At 40.5% G+C, this 24,538-nt stretch overlaps 2 pseudogenes; one reads left to right on the forward strand and one right to left on the reverse strand.

Moving 5' to 3' along the window:
* The first annotated feature begins 16,129 nt into the window (after positions 1-16,129).
* LOC132656293 (large ribosomal subunit protein P1-like) lies at positions 16,130-16,465 on the forward strand (annotated as a pseudogene).
* Positions 16,466-19,078: 2,613 nt separating this feature from the next.
* LOC132656294 (T cell receptor alpha variable 9-2-like) lies at positions 19,079-19,591 on the reverse strand (annotated as a pseudogene).
* Between the last annotated feature and the right edge of the window lie 4,947 nt (positions 19,592-24,538).

Consider the following 24,538-nt stretch of genomic DNA (forward strand, 5'->3'; position numbering starts at 1 on the left):
TCACAGGACACTTAGATGTTCAGACTCACTCAACAAGGTTCCAGATGCTCTCTAGGCCTGCATTCATACCATTGCTATTTTCTCAGTATTTGCACATTTTTCAGCAAGAACTAGACATTAATATCTACTTTCTTAACTACATCTACAAAGCTGTCTCAGAAAGACTGAATCCTCAATAGGGAGAAACCTGAAGTTACCCCTGGTAAGACAGGGGGGTTCAAATTGAGAATAAAAGGTGCTCATTATCCCAGGATAGAGGGTCCACAGTGGGTCCAGTGGACATCTACAACAATATTCTTGGCTACTAGAATAATAATATCCTCCTGAGATCCCTTAGCCATTGTGATCAGAAGAGGCAGGCTAAGGATGTGCTATCTGACGTGGGAATAGTAGCACTGTGAAGGGTAGGCAGTGACACTAGAAACTGGACCACCTTCTTACCCTTAGAAAATGAAAACCATGCATGGAGAGGACCTAGACCCCCTGCTCAGACGTAGCCCATGGGCAGCTCAGACTCCATGTGTGATTCCCTAGTAAGGGGAAGAGGGGCAGTCTCTGGCATGAACTCTTTGCCTGCTCTTTGATCACCTCTCTCTGGCTAGGTGGCCTTACTAGGCCACAGAGAAAGAGGATCCAAGCAGTCCTGATGAGACCTGATAGGCTAGAGTCAGAGAGTAGGGAAGGAGAACCTCCCCTATCAGTGAACCAGGGAAGGGACACAGGGGGGAGAGAACAGGGAGGTAGGAATGGGAGGAAATGTTTGAGGAGGCTACAGGTGGGATACAAAGTGAATAAACCGTAATAATATTTTTTTAAAAAGATTTATCCATCAAAAAGCCAGGCTACTCAAATCTCAACTAAAGCAATGTCTGCTCATAGATGCAGAGACTTTCTACATTCTTGCTTTCTGTATACTCTGATGGGAATCTCCAAGCAGAGTCCACATTTTACCTTCTACTTTTTATTTAAGCAAAACCCAATGTGCAGAAAAATTTCTTGTAAAACATGCCCACTGGATCTGATTGAATTTAAGGAAGATAGAACCATACCTGTAACTCTCAATGAGGTCAAGAACATGTAACGAGGTAGGTCATAGTACCTGGAGAGAATCTAGTAGTATTACTAAGTAAGTGGACTTGGCCTTTTTGAGGCTTAATGACATGTTGCTCTATCATGTCGGTACAAATCAGTACATCTCAGAACCTCATTAGAGAAGGTTCTCACAGTAGATAGCAATTAACATAGAGATCCACAAGTGGTCAATGTGCAGAAAATAAAAGACTTTGGGGTGCTCAGTCCCAAAAAGAACATCTATATCCTACAGTGTTCCATAAAGGCTCAGGGTTCTACACTGAGAAGGGAATGGAAGGATTGCCAGAGATGGTGTTTTCAGGAAACAGTGTTTTCTGAACAAAGTAAGGCTCATTTGAACTTACAGCAGTCGTGGTAGCATGCATAAAACCTGTGCCAGCTCAATACAGACAAAGATGAGAAGGGGCACTGATTACCATCCCTAGCTGAGAGAAACTAGCATGTCATAGCTGCTGGGAGAGGAGTTATTTTTCTTGACACACACTAAATATTCTAAATTCTATTGTTCCTCTCCTTCTATGAAAAAGCCCCAGTCTCTGAAAGTTATGAATGCATACATCTCCCCTTGAGCTTTTCTTCATGTCTCTAATTGTAACCTAACTGGCAAAGTATCAGAGGCTCATCTAAACCAAAAGCTTAAATGGGTATTCAAAGAACTACGCACAGGAAATTTGTGTTCTTCCTTTGTCCTACAACATACTTCACATCTTTGCACATACTGGTAGCTGAGAGCCAGCATTCTATCAGACCTTTCTACCCAAAAGACATGAAATCAGCATTCACTAAATATTATCTCATCAGACTCTTCCCTTGCCCACTGACAACTGCATAAGGAATAGAATGCATGGGAAAATGCAAACAGATAAATCATGATCTTCAAAGGTACAGTGCACTTGACACAGCATAACAGCTGTTTCTTAGTACATTTGAAAACCAGAGGAGGCATGGCAGGAGCACACGATGGCAGCAACACCTCCTTGGCAAATATTTGGCAGTGAAGAAGAAAGCTTAAAGCAGTATGCTGGCCCAAAGCATGGCTTTGTAGGGCATACTTTCCCAGGTGGGTCTAGAGTCCGCTGAATTGACAACTTTATACTAACCATCAAAGTGCTATTCCATTTCAGCCCAGAAGAACAAAGCAGCTTTTGTAGGGATTATCCTTAAGTAATGGGCACCCTTTTATCTCTTGAAATACCCTGTTTTATCCTTTAGAAAAAAGTTTAAAAATATAGAAACATTTATTGACACTTTCTGATTTGTCAGTGTTCATTCCTCTTCTAAAATTTTATTTTATCTGTTTTTTCATATATTCATAATATATTTAGATCATATCCACACCATGCTTCCTCCATCAAATTTTCTCAGATCTCACTTTTTGATGCTCTTCTGCACTTCTATTCTCTCCTTTTCGTTTTGTTCTTTCTAATACTCTGGAATCAATTATAGCTGCCCTTATATACATGAGTATAGGACCATTGACTGGAGGACAGACAACCTGCCAGGACACACATTCCTGGAGAAAACTGACTCTGTCTCTCCCTGCATTTATCAATGGTCTATATCTCCCAGCTACTATTGGGGTCATATCAGCAGCTCTTTCACCCATCCTACAATGCTTATTGCCTTGATCATGTGTGGGCAAATTTCATGATTTAATTTTTTACTTTAGAAACTATTGAGTGTGTATAGATATTTTGCCTGCATGTGTGTCTGTGGTTCACATCTGTTCAGTGCCCATGGAGGCCAGAGGAGAGCCTCAAATTCTTTAGAGGTGGACTTACAGACACCTTTTTAGCTGACTTTGCAAACAGAACTCCAAGTCATCTGCAAGAGAAGAAACTGTTCTTACCTGCCAAGCCACCACTCTAACCCCAATTTCGTTACTCTTTAGAGCAGAAAAAAATTGCATTATGTACTGTACCACACCATTATCCATTCATCAGTTGGTAATCGCCAAGACTGTTTCCATTTCCGAGTCATTATGATTGAAATGTCAGTGAACTGGAAGAGCAATTATCTCTAACAGGGTGGATATAGAGACTTTTGGGCAAATATCCCTGAGTTGTGTGTCTGTGTAATGTGTTGGATTCATTTTTTAGCTTTCTGGGGATCCTAGATTCTAATTTCTAGTGGCTTCATGTGCCAGTAGGGTTGTTTTGTTTTGTTAAGTCGAAACAAGTTAGAGTTATTTGGAAAGAGGAACCTTAATTTATAAAGTGTGCCCATCAGATTGACATGTCTACTTTCACAACATTGACATGATGATTGCATTACCGTGACTGTAGTATAGCTTAGTGTTAGATATGGTGATCCCTCTTGTCATTATTCTTTTGGTTCAGAACCATTTTGGGTATTGAAGTATGAGTTTCATCTTAAGGAGAAGGACTTAAATCAAGTAAGAAAGTGTCTCAATATGTTTGTGCTAATACTGACCCAGTGGACATCTCTTGCCAGGCCAGTCACTATTGTAGCTCCCAGGGTTGGGGTTGCAGTTAAGTAATATTGATGATTTCTTTTCCACTCCAGTAGGATTAATATCCCCTTCCAGCACTGTGAAAGCTAGCCAGTAGGGATGAAGTTTCCAGGTCAGTGCCATGTTGATTTCTCCATGTTCCATGACTCAAGTTTGGTGTGTTCAGCAGTAGAGATTGATTGCTAAGTTCTGGAGTGAAAACAAAAGCATTGGCAATTGTCTGTACTCTGTTGAGAGTCTTTGGGACCTCAGTGGACAAGAAGTCCAGGATAACTCATTCTTTTTTTAAATTTATTATTATTATTATCATTTATTACAATTTATTCATTTTAGGTTATATCCATACATGGTCCTTGGTTGAATGTCAGTCTCAGAAAAGACCCTGTGCCCAGATATATTTGGTCCTTGTGGAGCTCCTATCCTTTCCCATCAGACTAACTCCCCTTCTTTCTTATGATTCCCTGTACTCTGCCAAAGGTTTGGTCATGAGTCTTTGCTTTGAAAACACTGCTAGAACCTCCACTCAGATGTAGCCTGTGGTAGCTCAGTAACCAATTGGTTTCCCAAAGTGAGGGGAACAAGGACTATTTCTAACAGGAACTCAATGACTGGCTCTTGGGTCTCCCCACCCCCGAAGGGAGGAGCAGTCCTGTTAGGCCACAGAGGAGGGCTTTGGAACCAGTCCTGAAGATACCTGATAAAACAGGATCAGATGAATGGGGAGGAGGTCCCCCCATCAGTGGACTTGGAAAGGGGCACGGTGGAGATGAGGGAAGGAGGGAGGGACTGGGAGGGAATGTGGGATCGGGACACGGCTGGGATACAGAGTTAATAAAATGTAACTGATAAAAAAATAAAGTAATAAACAATTTATTCATTTTGTATCAGGGCTGTGTACCCCTCTTATCTCCTCCCAATCCTACCCTCCCTCCCTCTTCTCACCCTATGCCCTTCCCACAGTCCAGAGGTAGGGGAGGTCTTCCTCCCCTTCTGTTTGACCCTAGCCTATCAGGTCTCATCAGGACTGGTTGAATTGTCTTCCTCTGTGGCCTGGCAAGGCTGTGGGGAGGTGATCAGAGAGCCTGCACTGAGTTCATGCTAGAGAAAACCTCTACTCCCCTTATTAGTGACCCCACTTGGAGACTGAGCCTATGGGCTACTTCTGAGCCAGGATTTTAAGTCCTCTCCATGCATTGTCCTTTGTTGTGGTAACTAGAAAAGGTCATCTTGAGTGAGGGAACCCAGGAGCAGAAAGATACGAATGGTGTATACTGACTCATAAGTGGCTATTACCCATATAATATAGGATAAACATACTAAAATCTATATTCCTAAAGAAGCTAAACAACAAGGAAGACCCTAGGAAAGATGCTCAATCCTCATTCAAAAGGTTAATTGCGATAGACATTGGAAGCAGGAGAAGACAGAGAACAGGACAGGAACCTACCATAGACAACCTCTGAAAGACTCTACTGATTGAGGTGTCAAAGCAGAGGCTGAGACTCTTAGACAAACTTAAAAAGACCTGGAGGGGAAGGAGCTTCAAAAGGAAACCAAGCCCTGGGGACCCTGCAGAGACTGATACACCAACCAAGGATAAACCATTTTTACCAAGGGTCTTTTAGTTTGTTAGCCTGCACTGCCTAGCAGGGGCATTTCCCCCACTTATATGGTAACTCCATCTTAACTCTTTTTTGGTGTGTGGGTATGCAGATTTTTGGGAAGCTTCTACAGTAGTATATTTCTATGTAACTTCTGGTGAAAAACATTAAAAATTAAACATTTTAAGTGTTACCTATGAATAAATACGCTGAATTTTTATGCAGTTTTTAAGCTTTTCACCTCTAGCTTCAATTCACTTTAAAAAATAGGTTCTTAATTGAAATAAAATTATACGACTTCACTCTCCTTTTCATCTCTCAAGCTTCTCAAATTTGAACTTTCTCAAACCTCTCCTGTGTCCTCCAACTCTCAAATTGACAGCATTTTCTTTTATTATTATTGTTACAAACATGTCGTGTGTGTGCTTTCTATGTGTGCATGTATAAACAAGCATATAGAAATAAAACATGCCAAGTCCATTTTGTTGTTTTTATGTGAGGAATGACCATCCTGCACTTGAAAACCAATAAAGGTTTTGTTCCTGGGAGTGGCTAATTCTCCTCTCCCAGCAATCATTAGTTGCTTGTTTTTCGTTTGAGGTGGGACCATGAGAAAATCTTCCCTGTCTTGAATAACACATCTTTGAGACTGGCATCAGTCAGGTGTTGTTTATGCAGCCATTTCTAGGCAAAACTGTTCCAGAGAAGACTTTCTGGTACTCTGCCTCTTGCAATCTTTCAGCCCCTCTTTGTTCATGTTCCCTAAACTATAGGGAACTGTGATGTAGGTGCATCTATTGGGACTGGACATGCCACAATCCTTTGATCATTGCTTTGTGTTCAGTTGTGGGTTTTGTTTGTTTGTTTGCAATGGTCTCCCTTTTCTGTAAAGAGAGGTTTCTTTGATGAAAAGAAGTAACTACACTTAGCTGTGCATATAAAGATAAGATTTAGATTGTAGTAAGAACTTATGCTCATCTGATAAAGCAGTGGTAGTAAACTATTTTCTAAGGTCTATGTTACCATCAGTCCCAGGAAGCTGGCTAGGTTTCCAGGACTAGGCATGATTTCCCTCAAGAGTGGACCTTAACTTCAAATTAGATAGCAACTGGTTGCCAGTCTCCTGTGAATGCCATTTATTTCATCTTTATGGTTATGTTGCCATACTGGTAATTGTCATGGTTCACAGGTCTTGCACTGGTTAATTAAGTAGGTTTGTCTCTTGCAAGCTTGCATTAGTATTTTCTGAAATCATAAGAGCTAGACCACAGGAAAGGGCTCTTCAGGTCAGATCCAGGAAGAATCTTTCAAGTCCCGAGTACAAAGTATGGGGTGTCTTTAACAATAGCTCATCCTCAACCCTGAGAGTCAACCAAGGCCTACATCAATAATCTATATTGTTTTGGAAGTCACATGAACAAACTCCCCTGGTTAGCCATTCAAACAGAGGCTTCTCATGCCTGATACTGTGGTTTTTGTTAGTCTATGGCTTTTGTGGGGAACACTGTCAACCCAAGTGGCTTAATGTCCTTTAAGATAAGGGTATATTTAGATATAAAGGAATATACATATTAATCCTTTATTGATAAGTATCATTGTATTAATATACATATTATATATTATCTTGTTAAGATATCTATATTATTAAAATAATAATACATATTATATCTTACTAAATAATAATATATATTATATATATTATTAAAATAATAATATAGATATCTTAAGAAGATAACATATTAAGATATACGTATCTAAAATATATGTATATATTATAAATATATAATGCATGTGCATATATTATATATAATTATTTTAGGGAAATTATAATTCCTTGAGCCGTTATCAAACTGTTTTGGTGTTGACATTTCTTATTATTTATTGAGTTCAATTTTCACATCCTGACTATTCCACATTATTTCATTCAGCCACTTATTTGTGTTTTCTTGAATCAATCAAGATTTCATTTATGTCCACCATGAATTTTTTTAGTGTGTTTTTCAGGAATTTGTAGGTTCTTCTGTCATCTTCACAGTTAGTTTTTTATTCAGTGTCTCCAGTTTCACCTAAATTGCTCTGACTGGGGATGACGAGAACAAGTTGATGACTTGGGGAGGCAGCATACTGTGCTGGCTTTTATTACTATTGTGTTTTTCCTATGAGGCCTTCCATCTAGAGATAGGGTGATGGTTGTGTCTTTGATATGAGGTTTTAGCTCACTGAATGCTGTATCTTGAGTTGAAGCTACAAGGTGATGAATCGGAGGGTTCAGAAAGGGTGGAATCACATCAGAGCTGGCTCACTCTTACTGAGGAAGACCGTGGGGACTGATACCTTGAAGACAGAGTTTCTGGGCGGAAAGTGATGGACTTGTGTGGGGTCTGGCTCTCCTATCCCAATCCAATGGACTGGGACCCTGGCAGTAAAGGTCTTGAGATGTGAGCACAAAGCACTGGAAACATTGAACTGAAAGGGGTAAGGCTCTCAAGAGTGGTCTGCCTTGCATGTTCATGAAAGTTAGAAGATATATTCACTTATGGACATTGATTACCACTTCTGTTTACACACGTGAATAAACCTATGATTTACTTCAATAGTATGAACTCCTGTGAAATTAATTAGTCCTGCACATTCAGATGACTAGTGAGTGTAGAAAGAGCCTAATATTCACAGCAGAGACAGAGAGACAGAGAAAAAGAGAGAAGGAAAAGAAGATAGTTTTAATCAGCCCACCTGCCATAAGAGTAATCTTTAACCATATACTTTCAAAATCAAATCCCTTGAGTGAGGTTTTCCTGTCATTTGTAAGAGACACAATTTCATATCAACTTTCCTGGTCCTCCAACATCTTTAGTCCTTACACTCCATCTTCCATGTTGTTTCCTGAGCCTTCAGTGAAGGAGTTATGTTGGAAATATATTGATGATGAATGGCCACCTCACTTGTTTTCTGAACCTAAAAAAGACCTGAAGAAGTGCAACACCAATAGACTAGCTAACATGGAAAGAGGAATTCTCACGAAGCCCCAACCATAAACAAACAACTCCAGGAAAGTAAGAAGTGCTGGGAGTAAGAAAAAATCCTCCATGGTATGGAGCCCCTAGTTGGTTACCATCAGCAAATAATCAGCCCTGAATTTATATACCTATACAAGTAACACTTAACAGAACGAGCAGATCTGTATTCATGTAGTTAGGCAAGTTTGTGTGGGTGTGTGGGTGTAATAATAACCTACAAAAAGAAACTATGATTTTGAGAGAGCAAGGGTACATTCACGGGAGGATTTGGAGGAAGGAAAAGGAGGAAGGAAGCAAGGGTACATTCAGGGAGGATTTGGAGGAAGGAAAAGGAAGAAGGAAGCAAGGGTATATTCATGGGAGGATTTGGAGGAAGGAAAAGGAAGAAGGAAGTGATTTAATTATATTCACTTCTTTTTTTAACTTTTATTAATTACACTTTATTCATTTTGTATCCCTCCATAAGCCCCTCCCTCCTCCCCTCCCGGCCCCACCCCCCCCTTTCTGCATGCATGCCCTTCCCCAAGTCCACCGATAGGGGAGTTCCTCCTCTCCTTCTTTCTGATCTTAGTCTATCAGTTCTCATCAGAAGTGGCTACTATGTCAGGGTTCTAGGTTATCTCCATGAATAGTCCTTGGTTGGAGTATGAGTCTCTGGGAAGTTCCCTGTGTTCAAATTTTCTTGTTCTGTTGCTCTCCTTGTGGAGTTCCTGTCCTCTCCAGCTCTTACTAGTTCCCACTTCTTACATAAAATTCCATTCACTCTGCCTGTCAGTTGGCCATCAGGCTCAGTATCTGCTTTCACAGTCTGCATGGCAGAGGCTTTCAGAGCCCTTCTGTGGCAGGTTCCTAGGTTGTTTCCTGTTTTCTTCTTCTGGCTTTCAGAAGCCCTCTGTAGCAGGTTCCTAGGTTGTTTCCTGTTTTCTTCTTCTTCAGATGTCCATCCTCTTTGCCTTTCAGGATGGGTATTGAACATTTTAGTTAGGGTCCTCTCTTTTGCTTAGTATGTTTAGATGTACAGATTTTAATGGGTTTATTCTATGTTGTATGTTTATATGAGTGAGTATATACCGTGTGTGTGTTTTTGCTTCTGGGACAACTCACTCAGGATGATCCTTTCCAGGTCCCACGATTTACCAGAAAATTTCATGATTTCCTTATTTTTCATTGCTGAGTAATACTCCATTATATAGATGGACCACAGTTTCTGCATCCATTCTTCATTTGAGGGGCATCTGGGTTGTTTCCAGCTTCTGGCTATTACAAATAAAGCTGCTACAAACATGGTTGAGCAAATGTCCTTTTTGTGTACTTAAGCCTCTTTTGGGTATATGCCTAGGAATGGTATGGCTGGATCTTGAGGAAGAACTATTCCTAGTTGTCTGAGAAAGCGCCAGATTGATTTCCAGAGTGGTTGTGCAAGTTTACACTCCCACCAACAGTGCAGAAGGGTTCCCCTTTCTCCACAACCTCTCCAGCATGTGTTGTCACTTGAGTTTTTGATCTTGGCCATTCTGATGGGTTTAAGGTGAAATCTCAGGGTTGTTTTGATTTGCATTTCCCTAATGGCTAATGAGGTTGAACATTTCTTTAAGAGCTTCTCTACCATTCGATATTCCTCTCCCGAGAATTCTCTGTTTAGCTCTTTTCCCCCTTTTTTAAGTGGATTACTTGGTTTGCTGCTTTTCAGCTTCTTTAGTTCTTTATATATACTAGATATAAGTCCTTTGTCAGATAAAGGGTTGGTGATGATTCTTTCCCAATCTATAGGCAGTGGCTTTGTTTTGATGACTGTGTCCTTTGCTTTACAGAAGCTTTTCAATTTCATGAGGTACCATTTATTGATTGTTGCTCTTAGAGCCTGTGCTGTTGGTGTTCTGTTCAGGAAGTTTTCTCCTGTACCAATGAGTTCTAGGGTATTCTCCACTTTTTTTTCTAGCTGGTTTAATGTCTCTGGTTTTATGTTGAGGTCTTTGATCCACTTGGACTTCAGTTTTGTGCAGGGTGATAAGTATGGGTCTATTTTCATTTTTCTACGTGTAGACATCCAGTTGGACCAGCACCATTTGTTGAAGATGCTATCTTTTTTCCATTGTATTGTTTTGGCATCATCGTCAAAAATCAGGTGTCCATAAGTGTGTGGGTTTATTTCTGGGTCTTCTGTTTGGTTCCATTGACCCACCATTCTGTTTCTATGCCAGTACCATGCAGTTTTTAAAACTGTTGCTCTATAGTACAGCTTAAGATCAGGGATGGAGATACCACCAGAAGATCTTTTATTGTAGAGGATTGTTTTAGCAATTCTTGGTTCCTTGTTATTCCATACGAAGTTGAGAATTTTCCTTTCCAGGTCTGTAAAGAATTGTGTTGGCAATTTGATGGGAATTGCATTAAATCTGTAGATTGCTTTTGGTAAGATGGCCATTTTTATTATATTTATCCTGCCAAGTCATGAGCATGGGAGATCTTTCCATCTTCTCATATCTTCTTCTAATTCTTTCTTCAGAGACTTGAATTTTTTTTCATACAAGTCTTTGACTTGTTTGGTTAGGGTTACACCAAGGTACTTTATGTCATTTGTGCCTATTGCGAAGGGTGTTGTTTCTCCAATTTCTTTCTCAGCCCTTTGTCTTTTGTATACAGGAGTGCTACTGATTTTTTTTTATTTAATTTTGTATCCAGGCACTTTGCTGAAGGTGTTTCTCAGCTGTAGGAGTTCCCTGGTAGAGTTTCTGGGGTCACTCATATATACTATCATATCATCTGCAAATATTGATAATTTGACTTCTTCCTTTATCCAATTGTATCCCCTCGATCTCCTTCAATTGTCTCATTGCTCTAGCAAGGACTTCGAGAACTATGTTGAAGAGATATGGGGAGAGTGGGCAGCCTTGTCTTGTCCCCGATTTCAGTGGGATTGCTATAAGTTTCTCTCTGTTCAGTTTGATGTTGGCTAGAGGCTTGCTGTATATCACCTATACTATGTTTAGTTATGTGCCTTGTATCCCTGATCTCTCCAAGACTTTAAACATGAATGGATATTGGATTTTGTCAAAGGCTTTTTCAGCATCTAGGGAGATTATCATGTGGTTTTTTTCTTTCAGTTTGTTAATATGGTGGATTACATTGATGGATTTCTGTATACTGAACCACCCCTGCATACCTGGGATGGAGCCTACTTGGTCATAGTGGATAATATCTTTGATGTGTTCTTGTATTCAGTTTGCGAGTATTTTGTTAAGTATTTTTGCATCAATGTTCATAGGGGAGATTGGCCTGAAATTCTCTTTCTTTGTTGAGTCTTTGTGAGGTTTAGGTACCAAGGTGACTGTGGCTTCATAGAATGAGTTTGGTAATGTTCCTTCTGTTTCTATTTTGTGGAATAGTTTGAAGAGAATTGGAGTTAGCTCTTCTTTGAAGGTCTGGTAGAATTCTGCACTGAAGCCATCTGGTCCTGGGCTTTTTTTGGATGGGAGACTTTTGATGACCGCTTCTATTTCTTTGGGGGATATAGGACTATTTAATTGATTTACCTGGTCCTGATTCAGCTTTGGTAAGTCAGATCGATCAATAAAATTGTCCATTTCACTTAGATTTTCAAATTTTGTGGCATATAGACTTTTGAAGTAAGTCCTAATGATTGTTTGGATTTCCTCAGTGTCTGTAGTTATGCCCCCCTTTTCATTTCTGATTTTGTTGATTTGGGTGGTGTCTCTCTGCCTTTTAGTTAGCTTGGCTAAGGGTTTGTCAATCTTGTTGATTTTCTCAAAGAACCAGCTCTTGGTTTCATTGATTCTTTGAATTGTTTTATTTGTTTCTAATTGATTGATTTTAGCCCTGAGTTTGATTATTTCCAGCCATCTACACTTTTTTACTGTGTCTGCTTTTTGGTTTTCTAGGGTTTTTTAAGTGGCCCATTAAGTTGCTTGAATGAGATGTCTCAAATTTCTTCTTGAAGGCACTTAGTGCTATGAACTTTCCTCTTAGCACTGCCTTCATTGTGTCCCACATGTTTGGGTATGTTGTGTCTTCATTTTCATTGAGTTCTAGAAAGACTTTAATTTCTTTCTTTATTTCTTCCCTGACTCAGCTGTCATTTAGTAGCAAGCTGTTCAGTTTCCAGGTATGTGTTGACTTTTTGCTATTTCTGTTGTTATTGAAGTTCAGCTTTATTCCATGGTGATCAGACAAGATACAAGGGCTTATTTCAATCTTCTTGTATCTGTTGAGGCTTGCTTTGTGACCCACTATATGGTCTATTTTGGAGAAGGTTCCATGAGGTGCTGAGAAGAAGGTAAATTCTTTTGTGTTTGGGTATAAGGTTCTGTAAATGTCTGTGAAGTTCATTTGATTCATGACCTCTGCCAGAGATAATGTTTCTTTGTTTAATTTCTGTTTTGTTGACCTGTCCTTTGTTGAGAGTGGGGTGTTGAAGTCTCCCACTATCAATGTGTGGGGATCTATATGTGGTTTAAATTTTATCAATGTTTCTTTTACAAATGTGGGTGCTCTTATATTTGGGGCATAGATGTTCAGGATTGTGATGTCTTCCTGGTGGAATTTTCCCTTGATGAGTATGAAGTGTCCTTCCCCATCTCTTTTGATTAATTTTGGTTGAAAGTCTATTTTATCAGATATTAGAATGGCTACTCCTGCTTGTTTCTTGGGTCCATTTGCTTGGAAAGTCGTCTTCCAACCTTTTACCCTTAGTTAATGTCTATCTTTGTGCCTTAGGTGTGTTTCTTGTATGCAACAGTTTACTGGGTTTTGTTTACGTATGCATTCTTTTATCTGTGTCTTTTCACTGGAGAGTTGAGTCCATTGATGTTGAGAGAGATTAATGACCAGTGGCTGTTAGATCCTTTGATTTTGGTGTTGGCTGTGGTCATCAGGTTGTGTGCTTGGTTGTTTTTTGTTTTACTGTAGTAAGGTTAATTATTTCCTGTGTTTTCTTGAAAGTAGCTAATTTTCTTGGGTTGTATTTTCCCTTTCAGTGTCTTCTGTAATGCTGGATTTGTATGTAGGTATTTTTGAAATTTGTTTTTGTCACTGAATAACTTGTTTTCCCCATCTATGAGGACTGAGAGTTTTGCAGGTTATAGTAGCCTGGGCTGACATCTGTGTTCTCTTAGTGTCTGCATGATATCCAACCAGGCCCTTCTGGCTTTCATACTCTCTGTTGAAAAGTCAGGTGTGATTCTAATGGGTTTGCCATTATATGTTACTTGGCCTTTTTCCCTTGCAGCTTTTAGTATTTTTTCTTTGTTCTGTATACTTACTGTTTTGATTATTATGTGGTGGGAGGATTTTCTTTTCTGGTCAAATTTGTTGGGTGTTCTCTAGGCCTCGTGTATTCTTATTGGCTTCTCCTTTAACTTGGGGAAATTTTTTTCAATGATTTTGTTGAAAATATTTTCTGGGCCTTGGAGAAGGGAGTCTTCTTTTTCTTCTATACCTATTATTCTTAGGTTTTGTCTTTTCATACTGTCTTGGATTTCTTAGACGGTCTGTGTCAGGAATTTTTTGGATTTAACATTTTCTTTGACAGATACATCTATTTCTTCCATTGTATCTTCCACACCTGAGATTCTTTCTTCCATCTCTTGTAGTCTGTTGGTTATGCTTACCTCTGTAGTTCCTGTTTTCTTCCCTAAATTCTTCCTCTCCATTATTTCCTCCATTTGTGTTTTCTTTAATTTTTCCAGTTCTATCTTCAGGTCTTGAGTGTTTTGTTTACTTCCTTCACCTGTCTGATTGTATTTTCCTCTTTTTCTTTTAGTTCCTTCAACTCTGTTTCTTTTTCTTCTTTCAGTGATCTAATTATTTCTTCTCTGAAGGCCTCAAACTGTTTGGCTGCATCTTCCCATATTTCTTCACGGATGGCCATAATCTGCTTGTCTTTAATTTACTCCATTTCTTTACAGATAGCCATGATCTGTTTGTTTTTATCTTCCTCTAATTCTTTACGTACATTATTTGTTTCCTCTATTATCCTCTTCATCAGCATAGATGTTAGGTCATCTTCTTGATTTTCTATTATACTGTGTTGTCCAGGGCTGTTCACCCCTGGATGGCTGGGTTCTGGAGATGCCATATTGCTCTGTCTTTTGTTGGTTGAGCTTTTATGCTGACCTCTACCCACTGGGCTGTTTTAGGTGTTGGCTGTTAGTTTCTGTGCTTTCTGGAGTCCTGAGGTAGGGAGAAACCCCTTGGCCGAAAGATGATTTCTCCTTAAGTAGTCCTCCTCTGCTTTTTGGTTATGGTCACTGTATGGCCAGTGTTTCTCAGGAATTGCCACTGCTCACCTCAGGTGTATAGCCCTGAGTAGTAGCTGTGGTCTTTGTTAGGCAGGGAGGGCTCTCCTCTTACCCATAGAAGTTCTCAAGACAGCTTCCCCACTGCTGAGTTTCTCGTTATAAATTTAGTGAGCTACTGCTGTTATTACAGTTTTCCAGGTACAGTCCTCTTGAAGAACCTGCTGATTCCCTAGCTGTGGGGTTTTCTCCCAACAGGGAAACTCAGTCTGTTATCCTGGGGCACACAGTTCTGTCCGGGAAAGTGAGAGGAGCACCCAGCAAGTCTCTGGGCCAGAGGCTCAGTGCTCTGCTCTGGGCCTGGAGAATGTGCACCTAGGTTGAGTTGGCGCCTGGGGGCACTGCTCTGGTCTGGAGGCTGGGTGCCTCAGTCTGGACAGGAAGTTGTGTGTCCCTGTCTGGGATGTCGACTGCAGGCACTGCTCTGGTCTAGATGCTGTGGGTGCAGCCCTCTTGAAGGAACAGAAATTCCCACAGTTTTGTCAGCCTAGCTAGGGGTAACTGGTTGATCCTTGGCACAGTATCTGAGGGCTGCTGTAATGGCTCTCTGGCTTTTGTAGGTCTGAGGATGCAGCTGTGTGCCCCAGTGCCCTAGAGGTACTCAATAATGGTGGATGAGCACAGCGCTCATGCCTGCATTAGAAAGCTAGAGCCTAGAGTCTGCGTGAATCCAAAAAGTCTTTTGGTGCTGGATGTCCTGAGCGTTAGACCTGATGATCCCCCCCCGCTGGGGGTTTCTTCCTGCCAGGGACACCCAGTCTTTGCTTTGGGGACCTCCGTTCTGTCTGGGGTGGCGGCGAGTAGAACCCACAGGCACAGACACCCGCCTGTGGCTCAGCCTCTCTGGCCCTTGGGATCCTGGGCGTCTCCCTAAACTGGGTAATTTTTCCGAGACCTTTTCGGGGTGGTGGTATCAGCTGAGTGCTCTGAGATCAGACCAGCTGTTTCCCTCTCTGTGGGTTTGCACCCAACGGTGAAACTGAGTCTCTGGTGCCCTGTGGCCCAAAGTTCTATCTGAGGTGGTGAATCAGGCCCGCAGGCAGGCCGGGCTCTGTGCAGGCCCCTGGGTCCCCAGCTCTGGCTCTGGACTGGCTCCTGGAGCGCCCATGGAACCCAAGTCTTTTCCAGGGGATGTCTGGGTGACCTAAGGTCGGTCCCAATCATTTCCTGCTTTGTAGGGTTATCTCTCGACTGGAAAATCCAGTCTGTGATGTTGTGGGCCCACAGTTCAGTCTGGGACAGTGACCAGATCATGCTGTTGTGTAGCTCTGGGCTGTTGACCAAGAACCTGGCAGAACCAGGGTCTCTTCCATGGTTAGCCGGGTGAGTTAAAGCTGATTGAATCCCCCACCGTGGGGTATCCTCTCACCTGAGAAACACAATCACTTGTGTTTTATGGCTGTGAGTTCTGCTCTCTGGTCACTGTGCCTGTCCCACTCTGCTGCTGTTCAGAATGAGAGTCCTCCTGGCGCCAACATCTTGCCCCGCCCCTTATATTCACTTCTTAAAAAGAAAATGAACAGCTTTCCTCAGCTGCAGCTGAGATGCTCCATCTTTGAGAGAAAGTCAAGGCTACGTTGGGGTGAGGCCCTCACTTCATCTGGCAACTAGCACATGTCAATATTCCACAACATGGCATCCATCTCCAAGCTCACCTGCATCTACTCTGTCTACATCTTGAATGACAAAGAATTGATAGTCATGGAGGGTCAGATCAGTGCCCTCACTGAGGCAGGCGGTGTCAATGCTGAACCTCTCTGGCTTGGCTAGGCATGGCCAATGTCAACCCTGGAAGCCTCATCTGCAACCTGCAGACTAATGGGCCTGCTCCACCAGCTGGAGCTGCTCCAGCAGGTGTCCTGCCCCTCCACTGCTGCTGTCCCTGCTGAGGAAAAGAAAGTAGAAGCAAAGAAGGAAGAATCTGGAGAGTCTGATGATGACATGGGCTTTGGTCATTTTAAAAATTAATTAATTAATTTATTTATTACAATTTATTCACTTTGTGTATCCCACTGTAGCTCCCTCCCTCATCTTCTCCCAGTCCCACCCACCCTCTCTTCTCGCTCTATACCCTTTCCTTATTCCCCTAATCGGGGAGGACCTCCTCCCTTTCTCTCTGACACTAGCCTATTGGATTTCACAGCAAGGCTGGCTGCATCATCTTCCTCTGTGGCCTGGCAAGGCTGCACTGCCCAGGGGGAGGTAATCAAAGAGCTGGCCACTGAATTCATGTCAGAGAAAGCTCCTGTTCCCCTTACTAGGACACCCACTTGGAAAGCCTATGGGTTACCTCTGAGCAGGGGGTCTAGGTCCTCTCAATGCATGGTACTTGGTTAGAGTATCTGTCTCTGCAGGTCCCCTTGGACCCAGGTATTTTGGCTTTCCTGGTCTCCTTGTAAACTTCCTGTCCCCTCCATGTCTATCTCTTTCTTGTTTCATAAGGTTTCCTGCACTCTATCCAAAGTTTGGCTATGTGTGTCCATATCTCGTTTGATATCCTGATGAATTGAGTCTTTCAGAGGCCCCCTGTGGAAGGACCCTGTCCTGTTCCTTGTCTTCTTCTACTTCTGATGTCTATTCTGTTTGCCCTTCTGAGTGAGGTTTCAACCTCTTCCCTATGGTCCCGCTTATTGTTTAGCTTCTTTAGGACTGTAGATGTTAGTATGTTTATCCCTATTATTTGACTAATAACCACGTATAAGTGACTATATATCAGATATGTATTTCTGCTTCTGGGTTACCTCATTCAGGATGATCTTTTCTAGTTCCCACCATTTGCCTGCAAATTTTATGATTTCCTTATTTTTAACTGAGTAGTATTCCATTGTGTAAATGTACCACAATTTCTTATCCATTCTTCAGCTGAGGGACATCTAGGTTGTTTCCAGATTCTGGCTATTATGAATAAAGCTGCCTCGAACATGGTTGAGCAAATGTCCTTGTTGTGTGGTTTAGCATTTTTCAGATATATGCCCAGGAGTGGTATACCTGGATCTAGAGTTAGTACTATTCCTAATTTTTTGAGAAAGCGCCAGACTGATTTCAATTTGCTTGTACAAGGTTACATTCTTCACATCCTCTCCAGAATGTATTGTCACTTGAGTTTTTTATTAGCCATTCTGATTGGTCTGAATTGAAATCTCAGGGTTGTTTTGATTGGTATTTCACTGATGACTAAGTATGTTGAGCATTTCTTTAAATGTTTCTCTGCCATTTGATATTCCTCTGTTGAAAATTCTGTTTAGCTCTGTACCCATTTTTTAAATGGCTTACTTGATTTGTTGCTTTTTAACTTCTTGAATTCTTTTTATATTCTGGATATTAGACCTCTGTCAGACGTAGGGTTGGTGAAGATCTTTTCCCAGTCTGGAGGTTATCATTTTGTTTTGATGACAATGTCCTTTGCCTTATAGAAGCATTTAAGTTTCATGAGGTCCCATTTGTTGATTGCTGTTCTTAGAGCCTGTGCTGTTGGTATTTTGTTCAGGAAGTTGTCCCTGTGCCAATGAGGTCAAGACACTTCCACACTTTTTCTTCTAACAGATTTAGTGCATCTGTTTTTATGTTACAGTCTTTGATCCACTTGGACTTTAGTTTTATTCAGGGTGATAAATATGGGTCTATTTGCATTTTTCTACATGTAGACCAGCACCATTTGTTGAAGATGCTGTCTTTTTTCAATTGTATGGTTTTGGTTTCTTTGTCAAAATTAAGTTTCTGTGGGTGTGTGGGTTTATTTCTGGGTCTGCAATTCTATTCCATTGATCCACTAGTCTGTTTCTATGCCAGTACCATACCATTTTAATTACTCTTGCTCTCTAGTACAGCTTGAGATCAAGGGTGGAGATAACCTCCAGAAGATCTTTTATTGTACAGGATTGTTTTAGCAATTCTGGGGATTTTGTTTTTCCATATGAAATTGAGAATTGTTCTTTCAAGGTCTGTAAAATATGTTTGCCCTCCCCCAAGCACTGAAACTCTTCTGAGGCAAGCCAGAGAGCCAGCTTCCCCCTTTGCTGCCCAGAGTTCATCTTCCATTCCACCTATGTTCTCCTGTTCCAACTTTGCATCTCCTCTTGTGTTTGAGCCTCAGCCTGATCTTATTAACAACAGAAGAGTCCTTTCTTTATGCCCTGAAAGTCCCTTTCTTCTGTGTGCTTGTGTACTGGCCTAGCTCTGTCCTCTTTTCTTCTTTCCTTTCCTTCTCAATAGGAATCCCAAGACTGAGGACATTGGGTTCTCCTGTCACTTCTCCCTCCATAGTTTCAGAAGACATTATGTAGAAGCCTCTTTTCCTGGCACAAATAAAATACAGATAGTTCTACCAGAGAGCTGTGAAAGAACATGTGGACAGGCTTCCTTATTCACACAGCTTTGCTGTGAGGCTCCTTCTGCTCTGCATGAGGCACACGCTCTTGCATCAGATTTTGGGTTAGTCCCATTCTAGTCTTGAGTATGGAAGAGCCTACTTCTTGCTCTTCTGCTATGGCTATTCATATGATGTTTGTGCCACTCAGAGAAACATAGAGGCACACAGCACAGTGAGGAACCAAAGCAATTGGAGAGGCAGGAACTCAGCATTCAGCTGCTGAGTTTGTGCTCAGGTCCTGCTGCAGTGTCTGCCACTGTGTCACCCAGAGCACAGTAGTACACAGCCGAGTCTGACTCTTGCACCGAGGCTTTCTGCAAGTGGAAGGAGGTGGTTCCTCTATCATATGTGGCTTCAAACCCTCTGCTGCTTCCCTTGTCGTTGGCCTTTGAGGCTCTAAAGAGGAGCTGTGGACCTTCTCCAGGATACTGCACATACCAGAACCTGAGGCTGAATAGTTGCAGTGTATAGTAAGAAATTCGTCTTCTGAGAGGACCACTTGACCTTCTGTCTGAGTCACTGAGTCTCCGTGGGTCCTTGCTTGGAAAAAAAGGAAAAAGAAAAACAAAAAGAAAAACAAAAACAAAACAGATATATGGATATATTCAGGGCTCCAGATATTTTTTCTGACATAAAAAAGGAAAAGGTTTAAGGTCACTTTACTTACTGAGCATGAGAAGTACCACAGTCACGAAGCCCGGGGAAGAATTCAACTTTAGTGCCATCTCGTCAATGTTCTCAATTTTTGAAAACATTGAGAAACAGTCTAAACTTAAGTTCACACAGGAAATGCTATAGCGTTAGGATGCTGCGCCCTCTGGTGGCCAGAGAGTAACCTAAGTTAAATGTAGCAAACTTTGCTTGAAGACACTGGAAACAATGAACAATTAGTTTGGGTTGAGGGATCTCTGGTACTTCAAAGGTCCTATTTTCTCTGTTCTAAGAGAACGACAAGTTAAAGATAATTTTTATTAATTTTTTTTTCAGAAAATAAATCACACTCCATAAAAAATAGTCAATATTTCTAAATTTCACGAAAAGTGAAGAAGCACATAAGTCATTGAACTCTATGGAGTGACCTGAAATTTTGAAAAAGGTTCTGCTTCATGATTTCCTTGTTTTTAATAGCCGAGTAGTATTCCACTGTATAAATATGCCACAATTTCCGTATCCATTCATCCGTTGAGAGGCATCCAGATTCTGTGCATTATAAATACAGCTGCTACGTGCATAGTTGAGCAAAGGTCCTTGTTGAATGGTGGGGCATCTTTTGGGCATATGCCCAGGAGTGACATAGCTAGATCTTGAAGTACTTTGAGCAGAGCATGGGGTGGATGGATAGAAACACATGGAGAGGGCAGGAGCCCCACAAGGAAACCAAAAAGGATAAAAAAAAAAAAAACTGAGCCCAGGGGAGACCTGCAGAGACTGATACACCAAGAACCATGCATGGCGAGGATCTTGACCCCCTGTTCAGATTGGCAGGTCAGCCTGCATGTGGGTTCCAGAGTAAGGAGAGCAGGGGTTGCCTCTGCCATGAACTCAGTTGCCTGCTCTTTGATCACTTGGCCCTGGTGATGCGGCCTTGCGAGGCAACACAGGAAGAGGATCTAGGCACTCCTGATGAGACTTGATAAGCTATGGGCAGAAGGCAGAGGAAGAGAACGATCCCTTTCAGTGGACTAGGGGAAGGGAATAGGAGGTAAGAGGAAGAGAGGGTAGGGCTGAGGAGTTAAGGGATGGGGCTTCAATCGGGATATATAATGAGTAAACTGTAAAAGTAAAAGTAAAAAAAAATTAAATAGTTCTGCTTCTCCTTTAGAACATTTTCTGCTCGCATAAACTGACTCTCTCTTTGAGCTAAGTGTACATAACAGACTTCACTTTTTGTCTTCACCCACACTAAGCTTCTCCCAGTGTTCAAGTTAAGCTCCATGTATTAAAATATAAATCTCTTTCCTTGCTACTACTAAGAACATTTTGGGATTCAATGCAATAACGATACACATTCTTCCAGTTTCTCATTACCATTTTTTATAATTGTTTGCATATGATTGTTTAGACATCATTTGTGGCCATTGTTTTAATTGTTCATATGGGTCATTTTATATCCTAAAACAGAACTAAATAACAAAATCTTTGTTACACATCACTTACATTTTCAACTTCTTCCTACATCACAGTGAGGTACACCAGGTAATGCCCATGCTCATTACAACCTCTCTGTTTTAATAGAGAAACGGATTTAAGAAGTAAGCCATGTTTCTCTCTCATGGCATTATCAGTTGTGTGTGGGGGGGGGAATGGACCATTCATAATAGACTTGCTTTTCTAGGGCAGGAGTACACAGAACCCCAGGGGAATAGGAAAAATAATGCAGCTTGAGCTACCATCCCAGTCTTTCTAGTTCCGAATTTAGTTTGTTTGCTTATTGGTGTTTTGAGATTATTATGTAATCGCAATAGTTCTCCCTTTCCATTCTTCCCTCCAAACTCTCCCATGTGCCTACTCTTTCCACTCTCCTTCAAATGTATAGCCTCTTTTTTCATTTTTTAAACTAATTACTGTTTCATGCATATAAGGAACTATTCCTAAATACAATATATGTTTAGTCCATCTAATGTTACACGTATGTATGTTTTCAGAGGTGACCATTTGGCACTGGACAACCAATCAGTGTGGTCTTCCTTGGGTAAGACCATCTCTCTTGTTCTCAGCTTTCCTCAGTTACCTCTGCTTCTTTGTTTAGGGTTCAGTCCTCATGTGCTATTCTGTGTTGACTTTGGCATGTTCGTTAGTGTCACTCTTTTTCAGCTTGCATTTCAATGGCCATATTGATGAGATGTTGCATGTTTAACTTCTGATGTTAGTAGGGGACACAATTTTCAGCAAACTCCTGATTGTCATTTTTACAGTCATTTTATTTCCTTCTCTGCAACATTCTCTGAGGCTCAGGTGCAGAGGTGTTTTTAGATATATCCATTGGGACTGGGCTCCTCAACTCTTCATTTTCATTGGTGGTGGTATTCTTTAGCAGTTTCTATCTATGGCAAAGAGACACTTCCTTGATGAGGGGTGACGGCTACAGCTATTGGTGGGTATAGGATAATTCTTTATAGATTACTGTTAGTAATTATGCTGGTTTCATAAAACTGGTTGTAGATTCTCCACTACTAACCACGTCTTCACTCGCACTGAATAAGTTTCCAGTGCCTGATACGGCTTCCTTATGGTGGAGTGGGTCTGCAGTCCAATTAGAGAGCTGTTGGATCCTGCTAATGTGTGTGCCATTACAGCAGCTGTAAGATCATTGTGCCATGTAATTGCTGATGTGGCTCATAGGCATCATAGCTGAGTAGGACTCTTGGTTGCCTTTCTCCTCTGGAATCTTAAATGGAACTTTCTTGTACCAAGAAAAATAGCCCTCTGGAGAGGGCATTCAGGTCAGTTTTAACTTAGTTGTTTCTGGGGCCTGTGTCTGAAGTGACTGGTCTCTTCAGCAATAGGCACTCACCACCTTTGGGGGTAACTAAGGTCAACAGCAATGGGCTGTGTGTTTTGGGAGTCCCTTTCAAAACCCTGGGCATCAACTTAAAACAGGGTTCTTATGTATGGCATTGGAGTTTTTGTTAGGTGGTGTTTGGCTCTTGAAGGAGGCACCATCAAACTATGTGGAAACAATTATTAAAACCATGTATATGCATGTTTATGTATATATTTATATATAATTCATTTTATATATTTATAATATATAATTATACAATATATGGACATCATAATTATATATTAAGTATATAAACATGTATGTATGTATATATATAAATATATAATACATAAATAATTATATATATATATATATATATATATATATATATTACAGGGGTTATCTTTTAGGCAAGTAGTTAATAACATCATTCCTTCTAGCATTTTCAGACAGTTTGCCTTTCTGGGTCTGAATTTCCTTAGTCAATATAATCTTTTTTTCTATTTACCTGCAAAGTTCCTGATTTCATTTTTTCTTTACAGGTGAAGAGTGTCCCATAGTACTTCCATATCACATGATCATTAACCATTCCTGTGTTGTACATTTAGATTGTTTTCATTTCCTACCTATTGTGAATAAAGCAACATTGAACATGACAGAATAAGTGTATGTGGAGTAGTACATGAAGTCCTTTGGGCACATGCTGAAGCCTAGCGTGGTCGGGTCATATGAGATATTAATTTTCAGCCTTTTGATAATCATATACACTGATTTTAATGGTGGATGCACCAATTTGCAATCCCATTCAGTGAACATGATTGCCTTTTTCCAGTATCCACTCCAGCACTTGTTTTCAGTGTTTCCATGGATATTTGTTGAAATCTCAAAATTGTTTGATTTGCCTTGCTGTAATTTCTAGGGACTATTAACATTTTTTCTGGATATTTTTATTAATTTTTTGTTGTTTCTTTTTAGAAGTCCCTATTCAGGTTCCAGGTCCATTTTTCAAATGTGTCTTTTGGGGAGGTTCCTTTGTATATTCTGGATATACAGCCTGTCAAATGTATATCTGGCAAAGATTCATTCCCATTTTATGTGTTGCCTCTTGACCGTGTTGGTTGTTTCTTAACTGTGCAGAAGCTTCTTAGTTTCACAGATTCCCACTTTTCAATCACAGGCTTTAATTCTTGGACAACTGGCATCATATCAGAAAGTCCTTTGCCCTACATCATATAGGTACTGGCTATGTTTTCTTGTATTAGTTTCAATATTTTAGTTTTACCATTTATGTTTTTGATACATTTAAAACTATTGTGTGTGTGTGTGTGTGTGTGTGTGTGTGTGTGTGTGTTAGGTGGTTTCATCAGGTCTACTTTAGTTCTTCTGCATGTAGACATCCAATTTTACCAGCACCATTTGTTGAGGATGTCTCTCCCCCCCCCCATCAAGTGTGTTTGGTATCTTTATCAAGTATCACGTGGGTGAAGTTACATATTCTCATGAAGGCCTTCAATTTTGTTCCATTGTTCTACATATCTGTTTTTATGATACTACCAAACTGTTTTTATTACTATCATTCTGAAATATATCTTAAGATCTGAAATTGTGTTATTCACCAGCATTTTTCTTTTTGCTCATGCTTGTTTTTTAATCAATTCTTTTATGATTCTATATGAATTTGAAGGTAGTTTTTTTTTTTTTTTACTTTTCTGTGCAGAGTGAGATGAGGATACTGATTGGGATTACCTTGAATGTCTAAATAGCTTTTGGTATAATAGTCACTATAACAATGTTAGTTTTACCAATCCAGAAGCATGGGTGTCTTTCCACTTTCTAATGATTTTTTTTCTTATCTTCTTTTCAGAGCTTTAAAATTTCCTTTGTAGAGTTCATTCACTTTCTTGGTGAGGTTTATTCATAGACACTTTATTTCTTTAAAGTTATTGTGAATGGGAGTATGTCCATGACCTTCTTTGTAGGTTTGTGGGTGGGGTATAAAAATCTATTGATTTATGCAAATTGATGTTGGATTTCTTATAATTTCTAAAAGTTTTCTGGTAGAATTTTGTGATATCTAATATATAGTATCCTATCATTTGCAAATATACTTTGACTTCTTTCCATATTTGTATCTCTTTAATTTCCTTCTCTTGGCTTATTGCTTCAGCTAGTACTTTAAGCACAATGT

This window comes from Meriones unguiculatus, chromosome 9 (assembly GCF_030254825.1).
Source record: "Meriones unguiculatus strain TT.TT164.6M chromosome 9, Bangor_MerUng_6.1, whole genome shotgun sequence".
Taxonomy (NCBI): domain Eukaryota; kingdom Metazoa; phylum Chordata; class Mammalia; order Rodentia; family Muridae; genus Meriones; species Meriones unguiculatus.